This window comes from Rhineura floridana, chromosome 4 (assembly GCF_030035675.1).
Source record: "Rhineura floridana isolate rRhiFlo1 chromosome 4, rRhiFlo1.hap2, whole genome shotgun sequence".
NCBI classification, from domain to species: Eukaryota; Metazoa; Chordata; class Lepidosauria; order Squamata; family Rhineuridae; genus Rhineura; species Rhineura floridana.
The window spans coordinates 49,498,482-49,504,783 of NC_084483.1; positions in this window are offsets into that span (position 1 = coordinate 49,498,482).

A 6,302-nucleotide genomic window follows, 5' to 3' on the forward strand; every position below is an offset into this window, starting at 1 on the left:
AAAAAAGCCCTGCATAGAACCCAAAGCACCACCAGGTGGTCATCATCCAGGCACTGACCAAACCCAAACCTGCTTAGCTTCAGGAAGGTAGGCTCATGTGCCTTCAGATTTTAGATCCTTGCAATATGTTACTAATGGTTTCTTTATTATTGTTGTTGTTGTTGTTGTTGTTGTTGTTTGTTGTTGTTGTTATTTATTAAATTTCTATATCCTAACACCCTTTGTATGCTCAGAGGAACTGATGATATTCAGGAAAACAGTGGGATTGGTTAAACATATTGGATATATTGAGGGAATTCAATGTTTGTTGGACTTGATAAATAATGACAGTCTAGACCAGCCTTTTCCAACCAGTGTGCCTCCAGATGTTGTTGGACCACAACTCCCATCAGCCTCAGCCAGCCAATGGCTGAGGCTGATGGGAGTTGTGGTCCAACAACATCTGGAGGCACACCGGTTGGGAAAAGCTGGTCTAGACTATCTGTAGGAATATTTATTTATGCAAATACATGCAGAGCCCCAATGATCAGTATTCAGGAGAACACTGTTGGAATTGATGTATACACTGATGTCTGGTGTGCCAAACTGCAGGTGCTTTGGTTGATAGCAGGCACTCCATTACTGGTTGAAAGTGTAGTGAAAATGTCATTACATTCTATGGCAATTGTGTAAGCAGTAAAGTCTCAGTGAGAATGAATATAATATACTCCCAAAACTCATGTAAAATGATTAGATTTCATGTAAAGCTGAACATTATTTAAATGGGCATTTATCATGCTTATTAACTTGGGATACCAGATTTGCAATGACTTTGAGTTTTCTGCTACAAGGTTTGCAATAACTTGAAATTTTCTGCTACTGGCTGGCACATCTGAAAACCCTTATTTACAAGATAAAAATTTCAGTTATAAGTTCTTTATGCTTCCCCCCCCCCAAAATAATGTATGTAGCTTTCCCATAACATAAATTCTTTGGGTAGTTCACAAGACAAAATACAGTTCAGTATCAGGTGCATATATGGTGCATGTAAACATGTGTATTTGTAATCCCACAGTCTTTTATGAAAATAAAAACTGCTTCCAGAGGACAGTATCAAGGGACAAGGTAATTACTCTCTTCTCTCTGCCTGTTGCTCAGTGTCGTTGGACTTCAGCTTCCATCAGTGGTAGTTTCTAAAGGGCCCTCCCAAGTGGTAAGTGGGAGACTGCTGGATGGCTAAAGAAGAGGCAGATTTTCTCTCCTTGACTTTTGTCAGTGCCCCAACCTGAGATATTTGCTCTGCAAAGGAGAGTTCCCTTCACATTTTCTTCAACTACCCTTCCACATTCACTACATTATGGAGATCCCTCTCTAATCAATTCCAAAGCCCATATTTGGACAATACCTTTAACAGGCCAACCAAAATATTACAAAATAGTATGCAAGCTTTCACGTGCTTCAGGCTAGATGCATTTCCCCATGACTGAACGCCACCTGAAAACAGTAACAGTCCAGAAGTGCCCAAGGAGAGCAAATATGCTGAGGCTGCTCCCAGACATGTTCTTGGCTTACATTGCTGATGTGAGACAAAGGAGAGGATTGCTGGTAGAGGCTCTCTGGACCTTATCCATCCCAGTTGCTCTACAAGAGTTTGAACGAAACCTGTTAAATGTTGAGCCTGTGATATGAGGATTCAAAATTGATCACATGATGACTCAACCTTCTCACCTGGGTGTAGCTTTCTCTGTTTCAAAATGGCCATCAGCCTAGAATTGCATGTATTTGGATATAACATGTAGTTTGGCCCTTTAAATAACACAAATGACACAGGTGGGGTATTAAGCTAGCAGCAAGAACAACAGAAGTTCATGTCCAGTATGAGAGTGCAGGAATTGTGTTATTGATGTTGACTATGGTTAAAGCTAGATTACAATTGAATGTCTTGGGGGTATAGTGTCATGGGAGAGTGGTAAAAATATGTCTGAAACTTGTCCTGCTTTAACAAATAAGCCAGTAAAAAGATCAGAGATGCAGGCATGGATTAATCAGACACACACCCCAAGAACTATTGTGATGCTCCCCAATACAAATCCTAGATTTGGAATGTCTCAAAGATATGTAGGAGGAGCATATCAGACCTCGGGCATGACCTTTAATCGAACCAGACTGTCATCTCCTCCCCCCGCCCGAAGGGTTGATGTGTTAAGAAATATAAAAAATAGCTTCAGAAACTCTAACAGGAAATAATGTGGTCCAGCTTGAGGTAGCAACTTTTTAGAGAAGCAGGAAACAGCTGGTTTAGTATTATGCTAGCTTTATGCAGGAACCGCAAGATAAACTTTGAATAACAGCAAACCGCTTGACCGCACTCTAAGAAATAGAACCTTTTTAATCTTAGTGGTTTGATGGCTTACTAGGTAGAGAAACCAATGTCTTATTAACCACTTTTTATAGGAATATTATTAGCACTATGTAGTGACAAGTTATCATGTTGAGGTGACTTTTAGACAGGTATATAAGCAGCTTTTTAGATTGTAAGGGTGCTCTCTTTCTATCTTGGTTGTGAGATGGAGACCCAGGCTTGGTAAAGTATACTTTTATATTGTAAGACCTGATCAATGCTCTTTTAATCATTCATAGGCAAACTATTTTCTGTATTAGGGATAGATAAATAAAGTAGAGTTGTATTATTACTCGCTGGGTGATCTTGGGCCAGTCACAATCTCTCAGCCTAACTTACCTCACAGGGTTGTTGTGAGGATAAAATTGACAGGGAAGAGAACCACATATGCAACCTAGAGCTTTTTTGGAGGAAAGGTGGGTAGGGTTACCATCATTTTGTCATTTCAAAAAGAGTGCATTTGGCTTTGATAAGTGAAAAGGAAGAGTATGCTGTTGCACCATCTCAAAAAGAGTACATGTACTCTTAAAAGAGTACAGTTGGTGGGATATAAATGTAATAATAACAACAGATAATCCAAAGCAGCAATAATAATCAACACTAAAACTGTGAGGGTCATGCAGAACTGGCTGGTATCACTAGCTGATCTCCTTATTAAGCATTCAGTTTTTGTAGTTTGTCTTAAGTTTAAAAACAGTTAACTTTCCTGTTCTTGGCCAAATAACATTATTGTGAAAAATAAAACAGCTTCTGGGCTTGGTTGCTAAAGATAATGTTTTGTGGGTGATATGGGGAAACGCTTTTCAATAAGTAATTTTAGCGCTTTCCTTGGATTTCATTTTTTTGCCTGAGTTTTCTCAGGCACTGATTTTCTTACTCATACATCCATGTGACGTTTCAGTCTCCCTTTGAATCTTTGCATGTCTAGCAAAGGCTGCTTTCCTACAGCTGTATTTGCAGTCTGTTGATAGACTGTCTCTTTCATGCAAAAGGACACACACACAGAAGATGCCGACAGATAAAAATGGAGGGATACTCTTCACAATCTCTGCCCTTCATCTTTTCTTTGTATGTGTTCCCTAGATATCATCTTTACATGGGGTTCTGAAATGAAGGCTTTATCTCTGTAAGAATGACAGTTTCTTTAGATGAAGAACCAGCTTTGTGATGAGAAATAAACATTGACAAGAGGTTGGCAATTGTGGCTCTACACAAGCCTATTGCAAAGAGGAAGTGTTCCCAGAAAACCTTTTAAAGTGCTTGTCCCAGATCTGTATGGAAAATATAAAGCCAGGCAAACAGATTTCATTTAATTGGTTCAGGTGCTACTCTTTCTCACACACACTCTCACTCTGTGTGTGCGTACGTGCATAGAGAGAGAGAGAGAGACTCAGACCAGGCCAAGCCTGGATCCGCTGGGTTTTCACTGCTCTTCAGGCCTTTGTGATGTAAGTTGCAAAAAGAGTAAAGATAGCCATGTTGGCCCATGAAGCTTCGGCTGTGGGGCGGTATACAAGTATAATTAAATAAATAAATGAAGAAGAAAAAAATCCAAAGTCCATGTTAGGACGATACCTTTATTGTGCCAACCAAAGCGTCACAAAATATACTGCACAAGCTTTTGAGTTGGAACTCTTTATCAGGCTACATGTTTAAAAAAACCCAGGGAGTAGAGGTCTGGAGGCGGGGAGGGGGAGGGAGATCTGTTGATGTTAGTCAAGCCAGCATATCTGCATCTGGTAAGTTTTAAGACAGTGTGGGAGGAACTAGCAGACATGCAGATGAGGTGCTTTCCCCTATTTGGAGGTTTCATGTTGCATTGGGAAGATGAAACACAATTGTTGAGCCTTGACAAATACAGAAACGAAGTTCCGATGGGACTTTATGCTTTGAGGAAGCAGTCCTGTTCTAACCGCTAGGTAAAGCTGTCAACGTTTCTATTGATTCTTATATTGTTCCAATCAGTTACAAATAGGTATGAGAGCCTCAGCTTCTCTCCCCCCACACGCATATGCACACATATATGCTTCTTGCATTGGAATGCAGGTCACATCCACACTATACACTGAATGCACTCTTATACTACTTTTACAGCCATGGCTTCCCCCAAAGAATCCTGAGAACTGCTGTTTGTTAAGGCTGCTGAGAGTTGCTAGGAGACCCCTTGCAGAGCTACAGTTTCCAGCCCCCTTAATAAACTATCATTCCCAGGATTATTTGGTGGAAGCCATGAAAGTTAAAGTAGCATAAGAGTGCTTTAAATGTATGGTGTGGAGGGGACCACAGGCTTGGATCCAGTGGAGCATTTGTGCAAGCATAAGGCACTCCCGCTCATGCAAGCGGGGGCGTCCGATTTCTGCTGATTCCCACTCCCCAGGCAGCTGCAGGTCCCCACATTGCGTCAAAAGCTTTTCTTGATTGTTCTCTAACTCTGAGGAATGGCTTTTGAGGGATTCAGGAGGAAAAGCCTACCCATAAGCAAATGCCACTCGTGATTCTTAGGGTCTAAGCCACAATCTGCAATGAAGAGCTGTAGCTCTCTGCAACTGGCTTTGGGTGACTGGTAAACATAGTAGGCAATGTTTTTGGTAGGCATATAAGGCATGGCGATCCTATTTCTGATAACATGCTTAATCATGCATATATAGCCCCAGGAAGTGATTCTTGCAAGTGTGAAGGGCTCCGAATCTTTGTGATGTCTTAGGGGATGCTGGGGTACACCAGTTGGATTGGCTGTGGTGAGGCTGCACATGGTTTGAGAACTGTGACCTGACATTGGCTGCTTTCACACTGCACTTTATTCTGTTATTCCAAAGATTTCTTATCTGGCAAGTTGCACATTTTATTTGATCTTTCACATAACAGAAAAGCCAGTTTGGGAAATCTAGTGGAATATACTGGAAGTTTAGCACTCATTCTAATGATAAATGATTCCAGAAATAATCCATTTGCAAGCTTGGGAATGCAGAAAATCACGTGAAGTTTGCACTGGCTGCAACCACTCACGTGACAGGCATTCTGGCACGCAATGCGTTCCTGCCCTTTAGGGTCATATCTTTTCTCCTTTTTTTGCCTGATGAAAATTGTACTCTGGCATAGGTTCGGGTAGCAGCATTCTCTTCCTTCTTTTCCTACATACACTTCTGGGTCCAGACACTAACTCACACAGTGAATAATGGGGGAACTACAGTGTGCATGTGTATAATGGGTGAGGGATGAAAACAAGAAGCTATTCATTGTAGCCGTGTGAAAGACAGGTACTGTAGTGTGAAAGGTATTTTGGAAATGGGGACAGAAGTGCTACCATTTTTAATCTGCAAAACTGATGCAATCAGCCACATGTGTGCAAGCGGCTATCCTCTCTGACAGTTAACAGTCCTCCAACCACATGCTGTTTCATTGTCTCTTTGCCCCTCAGTATTGCTACCCCAAGGTGCTGCTTGGGCTGTAGGCCAGCCCTGCATGTACCAAGTCTAGTGGTGGCCCAGGCATGCTCCCAAAGGGCCTGTGTGGGGCTTCAGCAGGTATGAACTGGGTCTCAGTTTGATTGTATGTTGAGCCTCACTTTCATAGCAAATGTTCTGCAAGGCAAATAGGCATGAGATTTAAAGGTTGAGTTGTATATGGAAAGAAATGGTGGTCATGGGGAAACAGGTAAGGAGAAGCTGAAACATGTCTTCCTGCATTGTTGAGACTTTCTTTGGCAAATATTCAGAAAAACAATTAAGAGCTAAAGCATTTTAGAACACACACACACAGAGAGAGAGAGAGAGAGAGAGAGAGAGAGAGAGCACTCTTACCTGGCCATGGGGAATAGTCTGGCCACTGTTTATCCAGTCTCTGGTAACCTCCCAATTGGGCTACTGCAATGCATTATGCAAAAGTCTACCTCTGAAGATGGCTTGAAATCTATAGTTACTGC